Consider the following 27,033-nt stretch of genomic DNA (forward strand, 5'->3'; position numbering starts at 1 on the left):
GTTGTATATGGAGTTACACTGTGTCTGGCGGTGATGTGTTGCAGTTGGGGAGTTGTATATGGAGTTACACTGTGTCTGGCGGTGATGTGTTGCAGTTGGGGAGTTGTATGTAGAGTTACACTGTGTCTGGCGGTGATGTGTTGCAGTTGGGGAGTTGCATATGGTGTTTCTCCCTGTGATGTGATCCTCCTCCCTCCTCCTTGTGTCTCACTCCTTATAAACACACCCTGTTTGTGATCTGCTTCTGGCTGAACATCCAGCCTCGCTGCTTAGCCCTATCTGACAGCCCCAGGAGGCTCAGCCCGGACCCTGGCGGTGGTACTGCAGGAAGGTATTGTACCCGTCTGTTGATGCCGATGTGAACCCTGACAGCTTATTGTTATTCTCCTCCGTTTCCTTCACACTTCAGTTCCATCTAAACGAGGCGGCATCTGCTCCGAGACACTTGTTGTTTTCATGTCACTCGCTCCAGTATTGTATGTTTTTTTCAGCATCTGCTCACTGCTGCTGCAGAACATCTTTACTTAGTTGTGGCTTTTGAGCAGCACATGTATAATTTCAAGATGTTCTGGGGCAGCTGTGGTCCAGTACTTCTTATATCACTTTAAATAGTATTTTTAATGAGATTTTCTGTGTTGCTTTGTTGTTTTGGGGGAATGTCAATCAATACTGAAAGTTTAGTTTTACGAAAATCTGTACCACTAGTCTCTATGCAGGTATAGGGGTCTTCGGTGGGTGCGATTTTAGGAGGTTCTTTGCTGTTCTTTGATGCCGGAGAGTAGGGAAATGTCAATATCCCCTTTGTTTTCTGCTTCAGTGGTAATTGCTGATATGGAAGAAAGGAGGGGCGGCAGGGGACCCCATTTCTGTCCCCTTTTCTGAGTTGAGATGAATGTTTTGTATCCATCAATCACAACTAAACGTCTCATATAGTGGTAGATTAAATCTAAATTCAGTATAGTTTTTTTTTATTTCTAGCAAGCTATTGTTCCCTGTTATCATTCTTTTTTTTTTTTAACTGCTAATTGGTCATATGGGAGAAAGTAGGGGCAGCAGGGGACCCCATTTCTGTCCCCTTTCTGAATTGAGATGAATGTTTCATATAGAGGTAGATTAAATCTACATTCAGTATATTTTTTTTTATTTCTAGCAAGCTATTGTTCCCTGTTATCATCCATGTTTTCTGTTTAACTGCTAATTGGTTATACGGGAGAAAGGAGGGGCTGCAGGGGACCCCATTTCTGTCCCCTTTTCTGAGTTGAGATGAGTGTCTTGTAATCCATCAATCACAACTAAATTCCTCTTATAGAGCTAGATTAAATCTAAATTAAATAGTTTTTTTTATTTCTAGCAAGCTATTGTTCCCTGTTATCATCCATGTTTTCTGTTTAACTGCTATTTGGTTATACGGGAGAAAGGAGGGGCTGCAGGGGACCCCATTTCTGTCCCCTTTTCTGAGTTGAGATGAGTGTCTTATACTCCATCAATCACAACTAAATTGCTCTTATAGAGCTAGATTAAATCTAAGTTCAGTATAGTTTTTTTTATTTCTAGCAAGCTATTGTTCCCTGTTATCATCCATGTTTTCTCTTTAACTGCTAATTGGTCATATGGGAGAAAGTAGGGGCAGCAGGGGACCCCATTTCTGTCCCCTTTTCTGAGTTGAGATGAATGTTTTGTATTCCATAAATCACAACTAAATTCCTCATATAGAAGTATATTAAAATCAAAATTCAGTATAGTTTTTTATTTCTAGCAAGCTATTGTTCCCTGTAATCATCCTTTTTTTTTTTGTTTAACTGCTAATTGGTCATATGGGAGAAAGTAGGGGCGGCAGGGGACCCCATTTCTGTCCCATTTTCTGAGTTGAGATGAATGTCTTACACTCCATCAATTAAATTTAGATTAAATCTATATTCAGTTAAGTTTTTTGTATTTCTTGCAAGCTATTGTTCCCTGTTTTCATCCAATTCAGTCTCAAGTGTTTTTCAACAGCAGTAGTCCCTGCCCCCAATGATCACTACTTTATCTGTCATCTTTCCAGAACTGGGAACCTCCAGAGACTTTTATATACAAAGGGCCCAGAGTTAGTATCAGATCATCTTATAACACTACAGCACTATTATAAAGATGGAAATTCTTTAGGATTAACCAATCGCAGGTCTGTCTTGTATCTGAGATTCCACTCATTGCATTATATTCCTATGGAAGGATGTGGACATTTCTAAGAGTCACTTATGCTCTATTATCAAGTCCTTAAAGGGGTAGTCACTAAATACCCAGCACCGTTATATAATCGCACCTTCCAATATTTAAATCCCATTGTGGAACATTGTAAATGGATATTTTGATTCAAATTTGTATAACCACTAGTGCTTTGAAGTCCCTTTTGACCCCAGATCCTCTGTAGTACATGGCTGTTCGGGGTATGGTAGAATGAATGTGCTTTCATTAGAGAGGAGACAGGGTCTGTACATATTTTAAACAAAAAAAGAGGTATTTTTTGGCAGTTTGGGGAAATTTGGGGCAAAATTCAGAAATACTTAAAATATCCTAGAATTTAGACTTCAAATTATAGGAGTAGTTTTTATTATTATCTTATCCTGCACTGTATCATACATTGCATATCCTGTACTGATCCTGAGTTACATAATGTATTATACTCCAGAGCTGCACTCACTATTCTGCTGGTGCAGTCACTGTGTACATACATTACATTACTGATCCTGAGTTACATCCTGTATTATACTTCAGAGCTGCACTCACTATTCTGCTGGTGCAGTCACTGTGTACATACATTACATTACTGATCCTGAGTTACATCCTGTATTATATTCCAGAGCTGCACTCACTATTCTGCTGCTGCAGTCACTGTGCACATACATTACATTACTGATCCTGAGTTACCTCCTGTATTATACTCCAGAGCTGCACTCACTATTCTGCTGGCGTAGTCACTGTGTACATACATTACATTACTGATCCTGTACTGATCCTGAGTTACATCCTGTATTATAATCCAGAGCTGCACTCACTATTCTGCTGGTGGAGTCACTGTATCATACATTGCATATCCTGTAATGATCCTGAGATACATCCAGTATTATACTCCAGAGCTGCACTCACTATTCTGCTGGTGGAGTCACTGTATCATATATTGCATATCCTGTACTGATCCTGAGTTACATAGTTACATAGTTACTTAGGTTGAAAAAAGACCTAGGTCCATCTAGTTCACCCTTCCTCCACCAGTTCTACATTTAGTCACTAAGTCATTTATAACCAACAATGTTTTGTGTACTGAGGAAATCATCCAGCCCTGATATAAAAGCTGTTATAGTATCTGCCATTACTACCTCTTGTGGTCGCATTCCACAGTCTGACTGCTCTAACTGTAAAGAACCCTTTCCTATTTAGCTGTCGGAATCGCTTTTCTTCCACTCGCAGTGAGTGCCCCCTGGTCCTTAGTATTGTCTTTGGAAGAAATAAGTCATGTGCCAGTCCTTTATATTGACCACACATATATTTATACATATAAATGAGATCTCCTCTGAGACGTCTTTTTTCTAAGCTAAACATATCTAACTTTTTCAACCTGTCATCATATGGGAGGCCTTCCATTCCTCATCATACGGGCGGCCTCCATTCCTCATCATACGAGCGACCTCCATCACTCATCATACGGGCGGCCTCCATTACTCATCATACGGGCGGCCTCCATTCCTCATCATACGGGCGGCCTCCATTCCTCATCATACGGGCGGCCTCCATTCCTTGTAATAGTCTAGTTGCCGCCTTTGAACTGACTCTAACTTCTGAATGTCCTTTTTAAAATGTGGAGCCCAAAACTGGATCCCATATTCCAGATGTGGCCTTACAAGTGATTTATAGAGGGGTAACAATACGTTGGGATCACGGGATCTAATCTCTCTTTTTATACACCCTAGAATCTTGTTTGCTTTAGCAGCTGCTGCTTGACATTGAGTGCTGCTGCTCAGCTTATTTGTAATGAGAATACCCAAGTCCTTCTCCTGTTCTGTAGTCCCGAGTTTACTTCCATTTAATGTATACGCAGTTATAGGATTACTCCGTCCTAGGTGCATTACTTTACATTTATCAACATTAAATCTCATTTGCCAAGTATCTGCCCATTCTGACATCTTATCCAGATCTTTTTGTAATATTGTACTATCAAGGTCAGTTTTCAATATCCTACATAGTTTGGTGTCATCGGCAAAGACTGACACTGTACTATCAATCCCATCCACAAGGTCATTAATAAAGAGAGTAAAAAGAATCGGTCCTAGCACAGATCCCTGCTGCACCCACTGCTGACTATAGCCCATTTAGAGAATGTACCATTTATGACTACTCTTTGTTTCCTATCTTTTAGCCAATTCCTTACCCAGTTGCATATTGTGTCCCCTAGTCCTTGCTTCTGGAGCTTTAGTATAAGGCTATTGTGTGGTACAGTATCATATGCCTTTGCAAAGTCCAAATAAATCACATCAGCTGCATTCCCAATATCCAGGTTTGCACTTACCCCCCTCATAGAACCCCACAGGTTGGTTAGACACGACTTATCTTTCATGAATCCATGCTGTTTGTCAGTTATTATATTATTTTCTGCAATATATGTTTGCATGTCATCCCTTAAAATGCCCTCAAAAACTTTGCATACTACTGATGTCAGGCTTACTGGACGGTAGTTGCCTGGATCTACCCTCTTACCTTTCTTAAATATCGGTACCACATCAGCAATCCTCCAATCCTGAGGCACCAACCCTGTTACAAGTGAGTCTAAAAAGATGAGATACAGCGGTCTGTCGATTACGGAGCTCAATTCCCTCAATATTCGTGGATGAATGCCATCTGGCCCTGGGGATTTGTCAATGTTTAATTTACTCAGACGTAGGCGTACTTCATCTTGTGTTAAATTAATTATATCGGGTGGTGGACTTTGATTTTTCACTTGTTGAATGATCCCTGGTACAGTCAGTTCCTTGGTGAATACAGATGAGAAATGCCTATTTAATATCTCAGTCTTTTGTTTGTCCTCTATAACTAACTTGTTATTATATTTTAAGGGGCCGATACTATCCTTTGTTTTCCTTTTGGCATTAATGTATTATACTCCAGAGCTGCACTCACTAGTCTGCTGGTGCAGTCACTATGTACATACATTACATTACTGATCCTGTACTGATCCTGAGTTACCTCCTGTATTATACTCCAGAGCTGCACTCACTATTCTGCTGGTGGAGTCACTGTGTACATACATTACATTACTTATCCTGTAATGATCCTGAGTTACCTCCTGTATTATACTCCAGAGCTGTACTCACTATTCTGCTGGCGCAGTCACTGTGTACATACATTACATTACTGATCCTGTACTGATCCTGAGTTACATCCTGTATTATACTCCAGAGCTGCACTCACTATTCTGCTGGTGCAGTCACTGTGTACATACATTACATTACTGATCCTGAGTTACCTCCTGTATTATACTCCAGAGCTGCACTCACTATTCTGCTGGTGCAGTCACTGTGTACATACATTACATTACTGATCCTGAGTTACCTCCTGTATTATACTCCAGAGCTGCACTCACTATTCTGCTGGTGCAGTCACTGTGTACATAGATTACTGATTCTGAGTTACCTCCTGTATTATACTCCAGAGCTGCACTCACTATTCTGGTGATACACACTGACAATCATCATACTGTATTTTACAGTAGAAGGTGAGCCTTGAGGATGTGAATCAGCCATAGGCTCGTGCTGTGCGTCCTCACAGTTTATTACCTGTGATTTATATGTAATACCTGACACCAGAGAGCAGAGCTGACTATATACAGTTTATATATCTTTCTGCGTTTTAATTGCTTTACAGAATTGTGATGTGAATCTTCAGAACAAGCTCTTTGTAGACACTGAACAAGCAAGGAATGCTGAGAGAGTTCTGCTCTGCAACCTGCAGAATTATGAGTGCAGCTCTGGAGTATCAGACAGGCTCAGAACTCGGCTAAGTAATGTATTCACTATGTAATCCGCACCCACAGGTCATGTAGTGACCGAGCTGCACCTTGTGATAGTGCGCAGACTCCTACTCCTCTGAAAATGACAGGAATTCCATCATCCCTCAGATGTGGGAGATCCTATTACTGTGATAATACTGACCTGATGATGGAGCTGAAGATGGGGAGCGCATGTCTAATAGAAACCCCTATTAATAAGTCTTTACTCATTGACTGTGGGACGTGTAGGACGTCCTATAGTCAGTGCTGAGACCGCCATCTCTGATATACTGGCGTGTGTATAGTCTCAGCTGTATTGGGGTTTATACCCCTGGGGCACTCAGAAGTTATCTGCTCTGGAGAGCCCCATCTATAAATTACACAAATAATACCGCCCTATTGTGCTAATGTTACCATATACTGTAATGCACAAAATAATACTTTCCTACAGTGCATAAATCATAATGCAATGCATAAATGATACTCCCATACAGTACCCGATAATATGTGATGTCATATGCATATACTTGTTATAATACTCCTCTATATTACCCAGAGTATGTACAACTCTGGGCAGAATTAATACTCCCATACAGCATACACATGATACTGTGATACATAGCTGTACCCAAATAATATGCAATATTATGCCCAAACAATACTGCCACACACTGCCTACACACAATACCATACAGGGCCGAAATAACACCCAACTATAGTACTAACATAATATGTAAAGCTATGCGCAAGGACGTTGTCTATACAGCACTCATATAATAGTACCGTGTAATAAACAAATAAAACTCATATACAATAGCAAAATAATATTACATATACTAATCAAATAAAACTGCCATAAAGAACCCACATAATAGTGCCCATAGAATAATCAAATGAACATCTATACAGCAGCCAAATAATAGTGTGTACAATAAAGAAATAATACTCCTATACAGCACCCACAAAATAGTACCACAGAATAATCAAATAATACTCCTATATAGTAGCCAAATAATAGTACCATACAATAAACAATTAATACTCCTGTACAGTGTCCAAATAATAGTACCATAGAATAAACAATTAATACTCCTGTACAGTGTCCAAATAATAGTTCCTTAAAATCAACAAATAATACTCCTATACAGCACCCACATAATAGTACCCATAGAATAATCAAATAATACTTCTATATAGCACCCAAATAATAGTACCATAGAATAAACAAATAATACGCCTATACACCCATACAATAAAAATGAATACTCACCAACCAGCGCTGAATAATAAGATTATTTGATATTTTAATATTTTATTAATCGACAGTATGAAAAAATAATGAATAATAATACTACTACATAGGACAAAAAACACAAAAAACACAAAAAAAACACAAAAAAGATATACAGACAAGAGGGAGTATAATAATACTGTACTATCGTGGAGCCCCGGCCGGTGGCACCACGAATATTACTAAGTGTTGGTAAAACTAAAGGTCCGACCAAAAGAAAATGAAAGATGATTGTTATAAAAGTTTTTTTGCCCAAGGGGGGGGTACCACGTCCGTGTTAGCCCATATGTGAGGGCAAGGGTTCCTTCTGGCGAATGTTAGTGCACAGATGTATCCTTCAAAATCGATTAGATTGTGCTGACATCCACGCTGCAAGTTTTCACGGTCCCTGAAATAAGATTGAATATGCCGCGCTTCTACCAAAGGCTCTAACAGGCAGAGGGATCAGTGCACCAGGAACTCGTTACAAGTCCCGGTGTATATTACCTGACACCCGCGCTGGCATGGGGACTCCGTGAAGTATGGTCCTTGCGTGGAGCGATTCTCTCTCACCGCTGGAGAGGAGGGAATAATGCCGGGTTGGGATTTGCGAAAATCCTTAGATCCAAGCAGGATATTAGTTGAGAGTTACTGAAGCAAGATTGCACCGTCCCAAGGCGTAGATTCCTCCGTGCACCTTGCTTAAACGTTCAGTTGCCAGTAAATCGGCAGAGTCCGTAATCGATAGGAACAAGCAGACAACTGCGTCCACTTCACAATATTAAACTGAGCTAGATCCGATGCGCGTTTCGGGGGCGTCACCAGTCCCCCTTCCTCAAGGATAGCTCAGTCATTCCATTAAAGCCAAAGGTCATGTCCACACCACATTAGCTGATAACAGAGAGTGATAGAAGAAGGGTCTTAATTCCGCGCCAAGGACTCAATGGATCCAGGAAGAGATTAATGCTTCTTTAATAACATGCACAAGTCTACGCGTTTCTGGAGACACAGCTCCCTTCATCAGGACATTGGCAAGAGAACATCAAATCAAAGAGATTTGATGTTCTCTTGCCAATGTCCTGATGAAGGGAGCTGTGTCTCCAGAAACGCGTAGACTTGTGCATGTTATTAAAGAAGCATTAATCTCTTCCTGGATCCATTGAGTCCTTGGCGCGGAATTAAGACCCTTCTTCTATCACTCTCTGTTATCAGCCAACTTTGGGACTGCTGCCTGGACCTGGATCTTATATATGCCTGTATAGTGGTTGTGACTGGCACAACCATTATAGGTGAGTGTGTTTTTATTACATATCTTCCTCCCTTTTTGGGGTAAGACCCTATTGCGCTTTTCTTTCCACAGTTTCTCATCACACCACATTAGCAACAGATTGGAGGATACCAAAGAGAATCGCCAAGGGCACAGGGTAATCACAAGAGCATGAGCAGATGCTATCTTATTTTTTCATACTGTCGATTAATAAAATATTAAAATATCAAATAATCTTATTATTCAGCGCTGGTTGGTGAGCTTTTTCTATCTATGAAAAATCTCCAATTTATTATTTGTTTGTATCCAGGCAATTTTGGGGTGTTTTTTGCCTACAAACCAGCTGCAGAATTTTAAGTGAATGGTTGGATCTAGCGCTTACTCCTGTCCTTGGACAATCTATTAACCTCAAAAATGAATACTCTGTTACAGTCCTACATAATACTGCCATATAGTGCAGAAACAATGCCCTACTATTAAGTACCCATATGATAGTGCCATACAATAAATAGTCCTATACAGTACGTACATAATATTGTCATAAAGTGCATAAATAATGCTTCTATACAGTACCTACATATTAGTACAATACAATAAAGAAGTAATGCTCCTATACAGTATCCACAAAATGCACAATACAATAATGAAATACTGCACAGTGCTCACATACTAGTACCATAGAATAAAGCAAATAATACTTCCTTAAAGCACCCACATACTTGTAATACTGCCCGAGAGCCTCAAATAATATTGCCATACATTATCCACATTATAGTGCTCTCCTATAGTAATGCCCTAAATATTAGGCACAAGCAATATTTCTACATTACTCACGTGATATTGCAATACAATACACAAATAATACTGCCAAATAGTACCCATAAAATAATACTCCCATACAGTGCCCCAAAATACTCATCGTCCTGATCGGCTGTGCCCACATTGGCCCGGGTAAATTATATAATGTTTTGGAATAGAGAGCGATCCACAGCATCATGGCTGATTAGTTTTAAAGTGACACACCCTAATGGAGGGGAGCACAGGAAAGCATTGAGGGCTGCCAGTGAGGGGACAGAAGGAGCATCCCTTCTTCTGTCAATCCCCTTAGATGCTGCGATTGCTATTGACCGTGGCATCTAAGGGGTTTATCAATTGTCGGCGAGCTTTATTGATCTCCAGATGGTGCCTGATGCCGAAAGCTATAAGAAACAACCTTGGGATTGAGACTGCGGAGAAATAGGAAGTTTATTTAAAGGGGTATTCTTATCTCCAAGATCCTATCCCAATATGTAGTTGTCACGGGTGACAGACAGTCATGGGGTGTCTGGCTATAGAAGGTCATAGCATCTGGCTGCACAGAATGTTTCCTGACTTTCCATTGCTCCAGCTGTCAGTAGTCATTGGTATAGGTAGCTTTCCTGCTGGGTTCATCACTCTCTCTTTTGGACCCAGCAGGAGCTCGCCTTCCACCCAACTGCTGATCATCAGCATTCTCTTAGTGTTTAAATACTCCTTCCTTCTTTTGGACTGGTGCTGGTGATATTTTCAGTTTCAAGCCTTGGTTGCAAGCAGGTGGCTTGTACTCCTCTGTGGTATCGTTCTTGAACTTCTACCTGAGTCATCGGTTGATAAGTAATTAATGCATTTTTCCCCTGAGCTCATCCAACCCGTTCCCTATTTAGGCCCCAGCATTAGGGATACCTAGGGTCATGTGGAACCTATCTAGAGTGGTGAGGGACCTCAGGGACCAGCAGTAGGTTTGGTCAGGGGTCACCATCTTCCCTCTCCCTAGACACAGGGTTTCCCTTCCCTTCCCTTTCGCCGTGCACTTCCTTGTATCTAGAGTGTACAGTAGGAGGTGTAATAATAATATTGGCAAATACAAATGTAATATAGTTCTCCTGATTAGCTATGTCTCTTACCTCATGTGCAGGGTATTGCATATGAGGTAAGAGACAGTTAGTTAGTCAGTTAGTTGCTGGTAGTGTTAACCATGGATACCTAATCTGCAATGCCCTGCACATGAGGTGAGAGACAGTTAGCTAGTCAGTTAGTTGCTGGTACTGTTAACCATGGATACCTAATCTGCAATGCCCTGCACATGAGGTGAGAGACAGTTAGCTAGTCAGTTAGTTGCTGGTACTGTTAACCATGGATACCTAATCTGCAATGCCCTGCACATGAGGCAAGAGACAGTTAGTTAGTCAGTTAGTTGCTGGTACTGTTAACCATGGATACCTAATCTGCAATGCCCTGCACATGAGGTAAGAGACAGTTAGTCAGTTAGTTGCTGGTAGTGTTAACCATGGATACCTATTCTGCTATGCCCTGCACATGAGGCAAGAGACAGTTAGTTAGTCAGTTAGGTGCTGGTAGTGTTAACCATGGATACCTAATCTGCAATGCCCTGCACATGAGGTAAGAGACAGTTAGTCAGTTAGTTGCTGGTAGTGTTTACCATGGATACCTAATCTGCAATGCCCTGCACATGAGCCAAGAGACAGTTAGTTAGTCAGTTAGGTGCTGGTAGTGTTAACCATGGATACCTATTCTGCTATGCCCTGCACATGAGGCAAGAGACAGTTAGTTAGTCAGTTAGGTGCTGGTAGTGTTAACCATGGATACCTAATCTGCAATGCCCTGCACATGAGGAAAGAGACAGTTAGTCAGTTAGTTGCTGGTAGTGTTTACCATGGATACCTAATCTGCAATGCCCTGCACATGAGGCAAGAGACAATTAGTTAGTCAGTTAGTTGCTGGTAGTGTTAACCATGGATACCTATTCTGCTATGCCCTGCACATGAGGTAAGAGACAGTTAGTTAGTTAGTTGCTGGTAGTGTTAACCATGGATACCTATTCTGCTATGCCCTGCACATGAGGCAAGAGACAGTTAGTTAGTCAGTTAGTTGCTGGTAGTGTTAACCATGGATACTTTATCTGCAATGCCCTGCACATGAGGTAAGAGACAGTTAGTCAGTTAGTTGCTGGTAGTGTTTACCATGGATACCTAAACTGCAATGCCCTGCACATGAGGTAAGAGACAGTTAGGCGGGCTTTGCACGTTGCGACATCGCAAGCCGATGCTGCGATGTCGCACGCGATAGTCCCCGCCCCCATCGCAGGTACAATATCGTGTGATAGCTGGCGTAGCGAAAATTATCGCTACGCCAGCTTCACATGCACTCACCTACCCTGCGACGTCGCTCTGGCCGGCGACCCACCTCCTTCTTAAGGGGGCGGGTCGTGCGCCGTCAGAGCGACGTCACACGGCAGGCGACCAATAGCGGCGGAGGGGCGGAGATGAGCAGGATGTAAACATCCCGCCCACCTCCGTCCTTCCGCATAGCCGCCGGCGGCAGGTAAGGAGATATTCCTCGCTCCTGTGGCTTCATTCACAGCGATGTGTGCTGCCGCAGGAACGAGGAACTACATCGTACCTGTCGCTGCACCGGCATTATGGAAATGTCGGTGAATGCAACGATGATACGATAACGACGTTTTTGCGCTCGTTCATCGTATCATCTATCATTTACACACTACGATGTCGAAAGTGACGCCGGAAGTGCGTCACTTTCGATTTGACCCCACCGACATCGCACGTGCAATATAGTAGTGTGCAAAGTTGCCCTTAGTCAGTTAGTTGCTGGTAGTGTTTACCATGGATACCTCAGCTGCAATGCCCTGCACATGAGGTAAGAGACATGGCTATATCAAGAGAACTATACTACATTTTTAATTGTAGTTATTTGCTATTATTTTTTATTATTATTATTATTATTATTATTATTATTATTATTATTATTATTATGCCTACTACGGTATATATCTAGATAGGATGTTGGAGATGGGAATACCCCTTTAAGTCCAGCCCTAGAACTCTGCCCGGAAACACTTTTCAGCCGGGTTTCCATAGGCCCTAGCCTTTCGCCGTCTAGGATGCCCCGAGTTCTCTGGGATTGTGTCTGTTTGTGTTTCTTGGATTCGTTCCTCCCGTTAATGCCCCACACGCGGCTTCTCATCAGTTTTGTCCGGAGTGTTCCTTTATTCGGTCTGATTGACGCACACTCTTGTGTTTGAGGCTGTAAATAGATGGTAGAATTTAAAGGGATATGTGCGGATTTCTGCCTCGCCCGCCGCCAGCACCCGCCAGGCCCAGGATCCCTGCTGCCATATCATAGCGTCTTCCCCGACTCTCACTTCAAACAAGGTTTCCCCTGTCAGTCCCATCACCGAATACACGGCCCCCGCTCCTAATTAACGTGAGTCCCTTTCTAGCTCCTCCGTAACATCCACCTTTGAAGTGACAGTTGTGAAGTTGCTGTGACAACCCTGGCGGAGCACCATCGTTTTTTAAAGGAATCGCAGGAAATCTTTTATACACAAGTGCAGGACACATTCAGAGATAGATAAATCCTCTAAAGTCAGTGATAGTCACACCTACTGGACTCTTTTAGAGATAGACACACCCCCTAGACACATTTAGTGATAGACACACCCCTTGTATCAGAGATAGACACACCCCTTGTATCAGAGATAGACACACCCCTTAGATCAGATAGCCACACCCCTTAGATCACAGACACACCCCTTAGATCACAGACACACCCCTTAGATCACAGACACACCCCTTAGATCATATATACACACCCCTTAGATCACATAGACACACCCCTTAGATCACAGACACACCCCTTACATTAGATAGACACACCCCTTAGATCAGATAGATACACCCCTTAGATCAGATGGGCACACCCCTTAGATCAGAAAGACACACCCCTTAAATCAGATACACCCCTTAGATCACAGACACACCCCTTAGATCAGATAGATCAAATAGACACACCCCTTACATTAGATAGACACACCCCTTACATTAGATAGACACACCCCTTACATTAGATAGACACACCCCTTACATTAGATAGACACACCCCTTAGAAACTCAACTTTAGTGACCAGTGCCAAGCAGCTGCTGACAAAGCAGATACAATAAAGGGATACATCAAAAGAGGCAGAGATGCTCACAGTGGTGTAACAAGTCTTTTGGACCCTATTGCAAAATTTTGGCCTGGGCCCCTACCAGCATGTTTATCAGATGTACAGCCCTCTGTAACTCTGTCCTGTAATAATGTTCCCCTTCCTGACCCATTCCTGTAATAATATCCCCCATTCCGGACTGCTTCCTGTGACAATGTTCCCCATACTGGGTCCCTTCCAGTAATAATGTCCTCTGCACTGAGCACCTTCCTGTAATAATTTCCCCATCCTGGGCCCTTTTGTAGTAATAATGTTACCCATCCTGGGCTCTATCCAATAATAATCTCCCCATCCTAACCCTTTGCTGCAATAATGTCCTCAACATGGGTCTTTTCCAGTATTAATGTCACCCATCCTGGGCCATTTCCAGTAATAATGTCACTCATCTGGGCCCTTGGTGTAATACTGTCCCCCATCCTGGACCCTTCCTGTAATATTATCTGTTTCTGGGCTGGTTCCTGTGATAATGTCCCCTGTAGTGGGACCTTGCTGTAATACTATTCCCCTTCCTGGGCCTTTGCTGTTCTACTGTCCCCCATTATTGCCCCTTCCTGTAATAATGTTCCCATCCTAGGCCATTGCTGTAATAAGGTCCCCTGTCCTCGGCCCCTTCTAATAAGAATGTCCCCATCCTGGGCAGTTTTTCCAGTAATATTGTTCACTCATTAGGCCCTTCCTGCCTGTAACAATGTCATCCAGCCTGGGCACTTGCTATAATAATGTTCCCCGTCCTGGGCCTCTTCCAGTAATAATGTCACCCATCCTCTGCCCTTGCTATATTACTGTCCCCATCCTAGGCCCTTGATATACTAATGTCACCCAGTCTGGACCCTTGCTATAATGATGTTCCTCATCCTCTGCCCTTCCTGTAATAATGTCCCCATCCTGGGCCCTTCCTGTAATAATGTCCCAATCCTGGGCCCTTCCTGTAATAATGTCTCTATCCTGGGCCCTTCCTGTAATAATGTCCCCATCCTGGGCCCTTCCTGTAATAATGTCTCTATCCTGGGCCCTTCCTGTAATAATGTCCCTGTTCCTGAACCCCTTTCAATAATAATGTCCCCATCCTGGGCCCTTCCAATAATAGTGTCCCAATCCTGTGCCCTTCCTGTAATAATGTCCCCATCCTGTGCCCTTCCTGTAATAATGTCCCCATCCTGGGCCCTTACAATAATAATGTCCCCATCCTGGGCCCTTCCAATAATAATGTCCCAATCCTGTGCCCTTCCTGTAATAATGTCCCCATCCTGTGCCCTTCCTGTAATAATGTCCCCATCCTGGGCCCTTCCAATAATAATGTCCCCATCCTGGGCGCTTCCAATAATAATGTCCCAATCCTGTGCCCTTCCTGTAATAATGTCCCCATCCTGTGCCCTTCCTGTAATAATGTCCCCATCCTGGGCCCTTCCAATAATAATGTCCCCATCCTGGGCCCTTCCAATAATAATGTCTCTATCCTGGGCCCTTCCTATAATAATGTCCCTCTTCCTGAACCCCTTCCAATAATAATGTCCCCATCCTGGGCCCTTCCAATAATAGTGTCCCAATCCTGTGCCCTTCCTGTAATAATGTCCCCATCCTGTGCCCTTCCTGTAATAATGTCCCCATCCTGGGCCCTTCCAATAATAATGTCCCCATCCTGGGCCCTTCCAATAATAATGTCCCAATCCTGTGCCCTTCCTGTAATAATGTCCCCATCCTGTGCCCTTCCTGTAATAATGTCCCCATCCTGTGCCCTTCCTGTAATAATGTCCCCATCCTGGGCCCTTCCAATAATAATGTCTCTATCCTGGGCCCTTCCAATAATAATGTCCCCATCCTGGGCCCTTCCAATAATAATGTCTCTATCCTGGGCCCTTCCAATAATAATGTCTCTATCCTGGGCCCTTCCTGTAATAATGTCCCCATCCTGGAACCTTCCAATAATAATGTCCCCATCCTGGAACCTTGCAATAATAATGTCCCCTTCCTGGGCCCTTCATAATAATATCCCCATCCTGCACCCTTGGTGTAATAATGTCCCCTGTCCTCCTTTTCCTGAGCCCCTTCCAATTATAATATCCACATCTTGAATCCTTTTTCCAGTAATACTGCTCCCATCCTGGGGCCTTCCTGTAATAATGTCCCTCATCATGGGCCTTAATAATATCCCCCATCCCGGGTCCTTCCTGTCCTGTCGTCCTCCCCCAGCTCTTATTAAAAAAAAAAGATTCTTCTTACCTGTCCTCGCGCGCAGTGTAGCATTCCCTTCTCTACAGTCATCACAAGGAGCAGGCGACACATGGCAGTGATGTCATCTGCCGCCCATGATGTGACTAGCAACGTCAGCTGCCAGCCTCTGATTGGCCGGTGGACTGTACATTGACTGTGGTGAAAACGGCGCTGGCGTTGGTGGCTCCTTGAATCCACAGGACCGGTCATGGACACAATCTCATATTGCTTGAGAATATTTTTGCTTTTTAGGTCGGAAGCAATATCTGTATTTGTCCCTCCTTGCAGACAGCTTTACTTTTCTTATTTAAAGTCTTGTAAAAATGGACTCAACCTTTTTTTCTTATGTCACATGTAAGGATAGATGCTTGGTGACAAACACTAATGGCTGTCATTACTGCGCCCCGAGGGACCGTCACTTGCTTTTACACAGACCTTCCACGCTGATTTTTAGGTTGTATCATTTCCCCTTGTACCTTGCTGACCCTTCCCCACTGTGTCAGTCTTTACTGCAGCTCTGTAGAAAACGCTGCACAAATAACATTGTATACAGAGTATAAATTATACCACCATACAGTGCCTTCATAATAGTGCCATACAGTATCAAAACTACCATATAATGGTGCCACAATAAAACAAAAAACAGCCCAACACAGTGCATAAATAATACTGCCAAAAATGTCTATATATTTGTACATTTCTGTGCCAAAACAGTACCATACAGTAGTTCCAAAAGATACAAATACCAGCCCCATAGCAAACCTATATAATAATGCTATACAGTACCTAAATAATACTGTCAAATAATGCCCACATAATATTACCATACTGTGCCACCATAAAAAGGTGCACCAATAAAACTGAGAGAAACAGGGAGTGCCACCATAAAAGAGTGCACCAATATAATTGTGACCAAGAAACAGTGCCACCATAAAAGGGTGCACCAATAAAACTGTAAAAAAGAGAGAGTGCCACCATAAAAGAGTGCACCAATAAAACTGGGAGATAGAGAGTGCCACCAAGAAAACTGATAAACAGAAAGAGTGCTATCATAAAAGAGTGCACCAATAAAACTGTGAGAGTGCCACTATAAAAAAGTGCACAAATAAAATTGTAAGGAAGAGAGTGCCAGCATAAAAGAGTGCACCAATAAAAGTGATCAAGAAAGAGGGACACCATAAAAGGGTGCACAAATAAAACTGTGAGAAATAGGGAGTGCCACCATAAAAGAGAGCACCAATAAAACTGGGAGATAGAGAGTGCCACCAAGAGTGCACCAAGAAAACTGATAAAGAGAAAGAGTGCTATCATAAAAGAGTGCACCAAGAAAACTGATAAAGAGAAAGAGTGCTATCATAAAAGAGTGCACCAAGAAAACTGATAAAGAGAGACAGTGCCACCATAAAAGAGTGCCCCAATAATATTGTAAGGAAGAGAATGAGTGCCATCATAAAAGTGTGCACCAATAAAACTGTGAGAGAGAGTGCCACCATAAAAAAGTGTACAAATAAAATTGTAAGGAAGAGAGTGCCAGCATAAAAGAGTGCACCAATAAAACAGTGATCAAGAAAGAGTGACACCATAATAGAGTGCACCAATAAAACTGAGAAAGAGAGTGCCACCATAAAAGTGCACCAATAAAACTGTGAGAAATAGAGAGTGCCACCATAAAAGAGTGCACCAATAAAATTGTGAGAGAGAGAGAGAGAGTGCCACCTTAAAAGAATGCACCAATAAAATTGTCAGGAAGAGAAAGCGTGACACATAAAAGAGTGCACCAATTAAACTGTGAGAGAGAGTGCCACCATAAAAGAGTGCACCAATAAAATTGTGAAAGAGAGAGTGCCACCATAAAAGGGTGCACCAATAAAGCTGTGAGAAAGAGAGTATCACCATAAAAGAGTGCACTAATGAACTATGAAAAAGAGAGAGTATCACCATAAAAGAATGCACCAATAAACTATGAAAAAGAGAGAGTGCTACCATAAAAGAGTGCACCAATAAACTGTGAAAAAGAGAGTGTCACCATAAAAGAGTGCACCAATAAACTGTGAAAAAGAGAGAGTGCTACCATAAAAGAGTGCACCAATAAACTGTGAAAAAGAGAGTATCACCATAAAAGAGTGCACCAATAAACTGTGAAAAAGAGAGTGTCACCATAAAAGAGTGCACCAATAAACTGTGAAAAAGAGAGAGTGCTACCATAAAAGAGTGCACCAATAAACTGTGAGAAAGAGAGAGTGCCACCATAAAAGAGTGCACCAATAAACTGTGAAAAAGAGAGAGTGCTACCATAAAAGAGTGCACCAATAAACTGTGAAAAAGAGAGTATCACCATAAAAGAGTGCACTAATAATATTGTGAGGAAGAGAAAGAGTGCCATCATAAAAGAGTGCACCAATAAAACTGTGAGAGCGAGTGCCACCATAAAAGAGTGCACCAATAAAACTGTGAGAGCGAGTGCCACCATAAAAGAGTGCACCAATAAAACTGTGAGAGCGAGTGCCACCATAAAAGAGTGCACCAATAAAACTGTGAGAAAGAGAGTATCACCATAAAAGAGAGCACCAAAGAACTGTGAGAAAGAGAGAGTGCCACCATAAAAGAGTGCACCAATAAAACTGTGAGAGCGAGTGCCACCATAAAAGAGTGCACCAAAGTGTCAGTCAGTGACTGCCCGTATAGAGAGAGCTGACAGAGCGTAAAATAAAATCCAGAGCCCTGCCTGACTGCTGCACGAGGCAGGCGAGCGTGTCCCTATTGTGTATGACTCCATGATTTGGGGCGCGGCGCTGACATCTCTGTCACCTGGAAATCTCTATGTAAATGTTGTTATCAAATTAGAAACCCGCAGCCCCGGATCACAGAGCAGAAATATGGTGACACTATCAGAACTCTGTCATTTGGGTGGCGCTCCCTCCGAGGCCACGGACAATGGCCGAGACACCCGGGTCCCTCAGGTGGCAGGAGATGACGTGTAATTATCCCACTAATGAGTCCCTAATGACATGTTTTCTGAATATTGACTCTGCGGACACCATGAACACAAAGTATCAACCGAGACAGAGCAGCGCCATGGTATCAGTCAGCGCTCATACTGTTGTGGATACAATGTCGTCAGCAATTATCAGGAAAAACAATTTGTCACGTAAAGTATTCAGCGAAAAGGAGTCCAGGTTGCCTATCACCAACTAGTGTGATCTGCTGTACAGTAGATTGCCTCTTTGTGCTGCACAGACTTGTTACGGATCCCATTTTTTCCAATACGCAGGAAATAGAGCACTGTATGCAAAGGTCGTGTTAGATCCGTAGCGGAATCCGCATTACCTGCGATTTAACTTTTCCATTCCAAAAAGTGAAATCCGCAATGATTCCGCGCAAAGAACTTACGAGATGCGTTTTTGTTTCTTGTTTTTAAATGCAACAAAAACAATTTCCCTGCGGATTCCGTGCAAAAAAAGCAGCAGATAAATTTAAAGTTAAAATTGTCCATTTGCTGAGATTATGAAATGCTGCAGATTTTAAGTGCAGAAAATCGTTGCCAAAAAGGCCGACGTGTGACCCCAGACGTGCGGCTCAGCCAAAAACACTGCGATCGGTGGGTGGAGACATCCAGTGCGGGAAATTCAGGTCAGAAATCCATGAGTTTTTGCACGAGGTTTTCAGTTCCCACACAGTTATTGATACTTTTTTTGTCTTTTTTTTCATAGTTTTTCTTTTAAGTTTCATTTATGTTGGAATTTTTGGAGTAAAATTTTGCCATTTTTTTTGCTGGACTTGTCGCTTTTGTGCCAGGAGCAGCAAACTCATCAGATGTTATGCCACAAAGGCACCAAATTCATCAACCATTACAGATTGTGAAGATTTGTTTGCTTCGATTCCCTTTTGATGGTTTTTTGTCCTCCTCCTTTGCCTCCTTTGCTTTTTGTCCTCCTCCTTTACTCCCTTTGCTTTTTGTCCTCCTCCTTTACTCCCTTTGCTTTTTGTCCTCCTCCTTTGCCTCCTTTGCTTTTTGTCCTCCTCCTTTACCTCCTTTGCTTTTTGTCCTTCTCTTTTACCTGCTTTGCTTTTTGCCCTCCTTCTTTACCTCCTTTGCATTATGTCATTCTCCTTTACCTCCTTTGCTTTTTGACCTCCTCCTTTTCCTCCTTTGCTTTTTGTCCTCCTCCTTTGCCTCCTTTGCTTTTTGCCCTCCTCCTTTACCTCTTTTGCTTTTTGCCCTCCTCCTTTACCTCCTTTGCTTTTTGACCTCCTCCTTTTCCTCCTTTGCTTTTTGTCCTCCTCCTTTGCCTCCTTTGCTTTTTGCCCTCCTCCTTTACCTCCTTTGCTTTTTGTCCTCCTTCTTTACCTCCTTTGCTTTTTGTCCTCCTTCTTTACCTCCTTTGCTTTTTGTCCTTCTCTTTTACCTGCTTTGCTTTTTGCCCTCCTTCTTTACCTCCTTTGCTTTTTGACCTCCTCCTTTTCCTCCTTTGCCTCTTGTCCTCCTCCTTTATCTCGTTTGCTTTTTGTCCTCCTCCTTTGCTTTTTGTCCTCCTCCTTTACCTGCTTTGCTTCTTGACCTCCTCCTTTACCTCCTTTGCATTTGTCCTCCTCCTTTTCCTTCTTTTGCTTTTTATCCTCCTCTTTTGCCTCCTTTGCTTTTTATCATCTTCCTTTGCCTCCTTTGCTTTTTGTCATCCTCCTTTACCTCTTTTGCTTTGTCATCCTCCTTTGACTCCTTTGTTTTTTATCATCCTCCTTTACCTCCGTTGTTTTTTGTCCTCCTGCTTTGCCTCCTTTGCCTTTTGTCCTCCTCTTTTGCCTCCTTTGCTTTTTGTCCTCCTCCTTTTCCTCCTTTGCTTTTTGTCCTCCTTCTTTGCCTTTTGTCCTCCTCCTTTACCTCCTTTGCTTTTTGTCCTCCTCCTTTTCCTCCTTTGCTTTTTGTCCTCCTCCTTTACTCCCTTTGCTTTTTGTCCTCCTCCTTTACCTCCTTTGCTTTTTGTCCTCCTCCCTTTCCTCCTTTGCTTTTTGTCCTCCTTCTTTGCCTTTTGTCCTCCTCCTTTACCTCCTTTGCTTTTTGTCCTCCTCCTTTTCCTCCTTTGCTTTTTGTCCTCCTCCTTTACTCCCTTTGCTTTTTGTCCTCCTCCTTTACCTCCTTTGCTTTTTGTCCTCCTCCTTTACCTCCTTTGCTTTTTGTCCTCCTCCTTTACCTCCTTTGCTTTTTGTCCTCCTCCTTTACCTCCTTTGCCTTTGTCGTGTTTTTCACTCTGAGTTTTCCATTACTGATTCAGCGAGGAGCTGGATACAATCCCCCATTGTCTGATTGTGACCGTCCGCTGACATCACCGCGGTGCCGAAATGTCAGTCCAGTTTGTCATCCTCTCTGTGTACCAGACAGCAGAACACGCTGGGACGCGTCACCCCCACGAGTCACGTCGTCTCTCGTAAACAAAATGACATTTTAAGAAATAGTCAACAAGAAAGATGAAGGTTTTGTTCAGTTTTGTTCCTAGGTGTCGCTGCTTCCATCCGTCTGCAGAACTGCTAGACCCCAATGCAAAATGTGCAATATATTTTCCCCAAAATGGGGCATCATTGATAGGGCTGCTCCCATGGGGCAGTGGAGCCTTTGGGTTCTGCACTTTTTTGTGTCACTTCCTTGGTTGCCTGCATAGTCTGGACATTTGGTTTCTCGGAACACTCCTGCTTTCTCACGCTTTTTGCACATGGCTTGCCATGGGGTGGGCTTTGCTGTTTTGTTTTTTTTTTCCTTTTCGGAATGTTCCCTGCAGTTTTACGCTGCTATGGTGGATCATTGCTCTGTCCAGACCCAAAATTTAGATCTTAAAATTTAACAAGTATTCAAACCCTAAACTTAAGAGACTCCAGACAAGACCCTATACTTGAGACCCAACACCAGACCCCATAATTTAGACCCAAGGCCTGACCCCATACTTCAGACCCAAGGCCTAACCCCATACTTCAGACCCAAGGCCTGACCCCATACTTCAGACCCAAGGCCTGACCCCATACTTCACACCCAAGGCCTGACCCCATACTTCACATCCAAGGCCAGCCTGACCCCATACCTCAGACACAAGGCCTGACCCCATACTTCACACCCAAGGCCTGACCCCATACTTCAGACCCAAGGCCTGACCCCATACTTCAGACCCAAGGCCTGACCCCATACTTCACATCCAAGGCCAGCCTGACCCCATACCTCAGACACAAGGCCTGACCCCATACTTCAGACACAAGGCCTGACCCCATACTTCAGACCCAAGACCTGACCCCATACTTCAGACCCAAGGCCTGACCCCATACTTCAGACCCAAGGCCTGACCCCATACTTCAGACCCAAGGCCTGACCCCATACTTCAGACCCAAGGCCTGACCCCATACTTCAGACCCAAGGCCTGACCTCATACTTCAGACCCAAGGCCTGATCCCATACTTCAGACCCAAGGCCTGACCCCATACTTCAGACCCAAGGCCTGACCCCATACTTCAGACCCAAGGCCTTACCCCATACTTCAGACCCAAGACCTGACCCCATACTTCAGACCCAAGACCTGACCCCATACTTCAGACCCAAGGCCTGACCCCATACTTCAGACCCAAGGCCTGACCCCATATTTCAGACCCAAGGCCTGACCCCATACTTCAGACCCAAGGCCTGACCCCATACTTCACATCCAAGGCCAGCCTGACCCCATACCTCAGACACAAGGCCTGACCCCATACTTCAGACCCAATGCCTGATCCCATACTTCAGACCCAAGGTCTGACCCCATACTTCAGACCCAAGACCTGACCCCATACTTCAGACCCAAGACCTGACCCCATACTTCAGACCCAAGGCCTCACCCCATACTTCAGACCCAAGGCCTGACCCCATACTTCAGACCCAAGGCCTGACCCCATACTTCAGACCCAAGGCCTGACTCCATACTTCACACCCAAGACCAGACCCCATAATTCAGACCCAAGACCAATCTCCATACTTCACACCCAAGACCAGACCCTATACATCAAATGCAAGGTCAGACCCCATACCTCAGACCCAACCCAGGCCACATATATCAGACCAAACACTAATCCCCATACTTTACACCCAAGAGTATACTTCATACCTCAGATCCATGGCCTGACACCCTACTTCCATCACAAGACCAGACCCCATACTTTACACCCAAGACCAGACCCCATACTTTACACCCAAGACCAGACCCCATACTTTACACCCAAGACCAGACCCCATACTTTACACCCAAGACCAGACCCCATACTTTACACCCAAGACCAGACCCCATACTTTACACCCAAGACCAGACCCCATACTTGTCACCCTATGTCAGACCCCATATCTCAGACTCAAGACCAGACCCCATACTTCACACTCAAGACCAGGCTCCAAAAAATAAATTCTAGGTAACTGATGGTGTAGGGTGATGAGGATAGCTTCATATCTTTCCCTTGACTCTGTCCCAGTGTTTGCAGATCAGTGTCCTGTACAAATATGGGACAATCCTGGTAAATTCAGGACAGATGGCAACTAAGGCTGCTTTCACACATCCGGTTTTTGCCGTCAGGCACAATCCGGCGAAAAAACGGATCCATCACATCAGTTTTTTCCATGTGTTCCTTCCGTTTTTTGACGGATCCGTTGTGATACTGAGCATGCGCAGTTCAAAAAAACGGATCCGTCGTTTGATTCTATCATCTGCCGGATGACGACGGATCCGGCGCCCATAGGCTTCCATTATACAACATGCGGCGGCGCCGGAGACAAAGAACGTTGCATGCTGCGTCCTTTCCGACAGCCGGACAAAGAAATTTTGACGGATCCGGCGGACGACGCATGCAACGCAAGGCCATCCGGCACAATCCAGCACTAATACAAGTCTATGGGGAATAAAATGGATCCGACGCCGGATCCGTTTAATCCGCAATTTGCCGGATTGTGCCTGATGGCGAAAAACGGATGTGTGAAAACAGCCTAATAGTGTCAGTGACCATAACATGCACTCGTTCTGCCATTATGGGCACGTCTCGTATTATTTGGGCAGCTAAAAGGGCCATTGTGATGATTGTGGTCGCCCCAACCCCTATATTTACTGGTTCTGAGTCCCTGGGAATCAGATGAGGCACCATAGGGTCGATTACCAGTATTAGGGCTGTTAATAGCACATAGAAGCCTGCGCGCCTCGATGATATGACGGCTCCTTCCTACACATCATGGTGATCGGTGGCGGTTCGTGGTCTATCGTGTAGCGGGGGCAGAATTACAGCAGCGGCGTTTCGCTGCAGTGTAAACAGTTTGTGTGTGCCGCGCTGGGACCGGTGTCCTCAGGGGCTCTGCACTGTAATCACACTGATTTCTCAAGGACGCCCCCTGGGGAAACTACAGACTGAGCTTAACCCATTGCTGACCCCACTCCTTTCTGCAGTAATGTAAGCTTTAATGCAAAATCTGCAGCAGGGCCCCTCCCCGTGACTTGGTGTTTTCACCTACTTTTTTGGCAGAGCTCCCCCAATGGAGTAGTTATAGGAGTACGGGGCCACATAGTAGGACAGCGGCCATTTAATGACAGGTGGAGGCACCATTGTAGTTTTTGCACCTTGAGATTCCACTTTACATATCACTCCCTATTACATAAATGCTGTTTATCTGTTCCTGGGAAAGCTGGGTGGCAAGTAATAGAAATATAGGAAAGCTGAGTATATCCTAAGAAACTTATCAGTCTATGATCCATGACCTTGTCAGTATAACGGGGCATTCAGTACTCCAGAAAAGCTGGATGACAACCAACATTACCATCATAATGTCACCTACAGAGGTTGTCACCCAGCTTTCCCAGTTTCCGGAGCAGATTGTCAGTTTCCCCTTTTCTCATAAGGCTATGTATACTGCTCAAATAAAGGGAACACTTAAATACAAAATCTGTGTTTAAGTGTTCCCTTTATTTTTTTGAGCAGTTTATATAAGCAGATATGACACTCCGGAGTCAGGAAAAGCTGGGTGATATGAGCTGCAACCACATTTTTCGGAAAGCTGGGTGACAACCTGGCACAAGGATTATCAGCTTTCCTGGCTGTGTATGAAATACTTATCAACACCTTAATAGGCTGAATGACAACAGATATCATAAATAACAGGGCTCCCAAAGAGGTTGTAACCCAGCTTTCTAAGATTCCTGAATGACTTGCATACCAAGGTATATAAAACCATTCTGAACTCAGGAAAAGCTGGGTGACAACCAATATCATCACTGCTCCTGCCAAGACTGTCTTCCAGCTTTCTCACCCAGAAACTCATAGAATGGGATGTACACCATTATTTCAGTAAATTTGCCATTCAGGGAACTGGAAAAGGTGGGTAATAAAATGTTTACTAGAGCTAAAATGATAGTCTGTATCTGTTGGTGGGAAAGCTGGGTGACACCTGATTTATCCCCCTCGCAGAGGTTGTCACCCAGCTTTCCCGGATTACTGAATGGCTTGTAGAGAAAGATCGTATATCGGGGGTGTTTGGAGGGAGAAGGGTTAAATACCATTTGTGATCAGGATTGGGATCGGTGACATTGCAGGAGAACCTGCTGGATCACGTCTGGTGAGGGCAGAGACAATGGTCGCCCGGCAGCCGCCAACGCCAAACTTCTTTCGAGAAATTCCCTTTGTTCCTGGCCCTGCCCTGAGATCGCATGGCTGCATTGTGGGTGTCTAGGGAGGGGACCTGTGTGCGGAGCCGGGAGGGACGCTTCTAAAAATGTCTGTCCTTAGTTTACCATGGCACCTGCCCAAGGGTGGAAGCAGCCGGGGCCCTCCGCAAACCGGGCCCCTCCGCAAACTGGGCCCCTCCGCAAACCAGGCCCCTCCGCAAACCGGGCCCCTCCGCAAACTGGGCCCCTCCACAAACCAGGCCCCTCCGCAAACCGGGCCCCTCCGCAAACCGGGCCCCTCCGCAAACCAGGCCCCTCCACAAACCGGGCCCCTCCGCAAACCGGGCCCCTCCGCAAACCGGGCCCCTCCGCAAACTGGGCCCCTCCGCAAACCGGGCCCCTCCGCAAACTGGGCCCCTCCGCAAACTGGGCCCCTCCGCAAACTGGGCTCCCTCCGCAAACCGGGCCCCTCCGCAAACTGGGCCCCTCCGCAAACTGGGCCCCTCCGCAAACCAGGCCCCTCCACAAACCGGGCCCCTCCGCAAACCGGGCCCCTCCGCAAACCAGGCCCCTCCGCAAACCGGGCCCCTCCGCAAACTGGGCCCCCTCCGCAAACCGGGCCCCTCCGCAAACCGGGCCCCTCCGCAAACTGGGCCCCTCCGCAAACTGGGCCCCTCCACAAACCGGGCCCCTCCGCAAACCGGACCCCTCCGCAAACTGGGCCCCTCCGCAAAACGAGCCCCTCCGCAAACCGGGCCCCTCCGCAAACCGGGCCCCTCCGCAAACCGGGGCCCAACCTGCCACGTGCCCAGTGCTGCAGGCTCGGTTGTCAGCGCATATTTTGCACCCCCCTAAACCATGGATCCTTAGCTCTCCGGGACCCTCACACTAGTGCAGTGATGACCCCATTATCCTTCAAGCAATTTTAAGGAAATACTACATTTTGCTCTTTGACCCACGCTCTATTTACTAAGCTTTTTGCTAAAATCCAACATAAAAAACAAAAAGTTACTTTGTTATATATAATTTTTTTTACTTTTTAATGTTTTTTTTTATTATATTTGTTATTTTAGTACCCTATCCACAGATCAAGCCTACAAACCTAACCCTGCTCCTAGCAATAACCCTTCCCCTAGTCCTAAACCTTACCCAAGCACTAACTCTAATCCAATACCTAACATTACACCGATCTCTAGTCTAACTGTAGCCCTAAATCCGGTCCTAAACCTAGAACTAACTGTAATCCTGACGATAGCACTAACCCCGACCGCAGCTCGAATCCTAGCACTAACTCTAACCCTAGTCCTAATCCTAACACCAACACCAATCCTAAAACTATCTTTAGTCTAGCCATAGCCCTAAGCTCAGTCCTAAACCTAACACCAATCTTAAGATTAAAACTAGCCCTAAACTCAGCCCTAAGGCTAACACTAACGGTAATCCTGACCCTTGCACTACCCCTAACCGCTCGAATCCTAGAACTGACTTTAACCCTAGTTCCGAGTCCTAATCCTAAACCCAACACCAATCCTAACATTAAAACTATCTTTAGTCTAGCCATAGCCTTAAGCTCAGTCCTAA

At 44.4% G+C, this 27,033-nt stretch overlaps 1 protein-coding gene across 1 annotated transcript in view; it reads left to right on the top strand.

Annotated features, from left to right (window-relative positions):
• Positions 1–225: 225 nt before the first annotated feature.
• Positions 226–27,033, top strand: part of PAQR8 (progestin and adipoQ receptor family member 8) — a 54,086-nt gene continuing 27,278 nt past the window's right edge. The window contains exon 1 of the mRNA XM_075341238.1: positions 226–331. The gene's annotated coding sequence lies outside the window, so the exon portion shown is untranslated. The remainder of the gene's footprint in view (positions 332–27,033) is intronic.

Source organism: Anomaloglossus baeobatrachus, chromosome 3, assembly GCF_048569485.1.
Source record: "Anomaloglossus baeobatrachus isolate aAnoBae1 chromosome 3, aAnoBae1.hap1, whole genome shotgun sequence".
Classification (NCBI taxonomy): Eukaryota; Metazoa; Chordata; class Amphibia; order Anura; family Aromobatidae; genus Anomaloglossus; species Anomaloglossus baeobatrachus.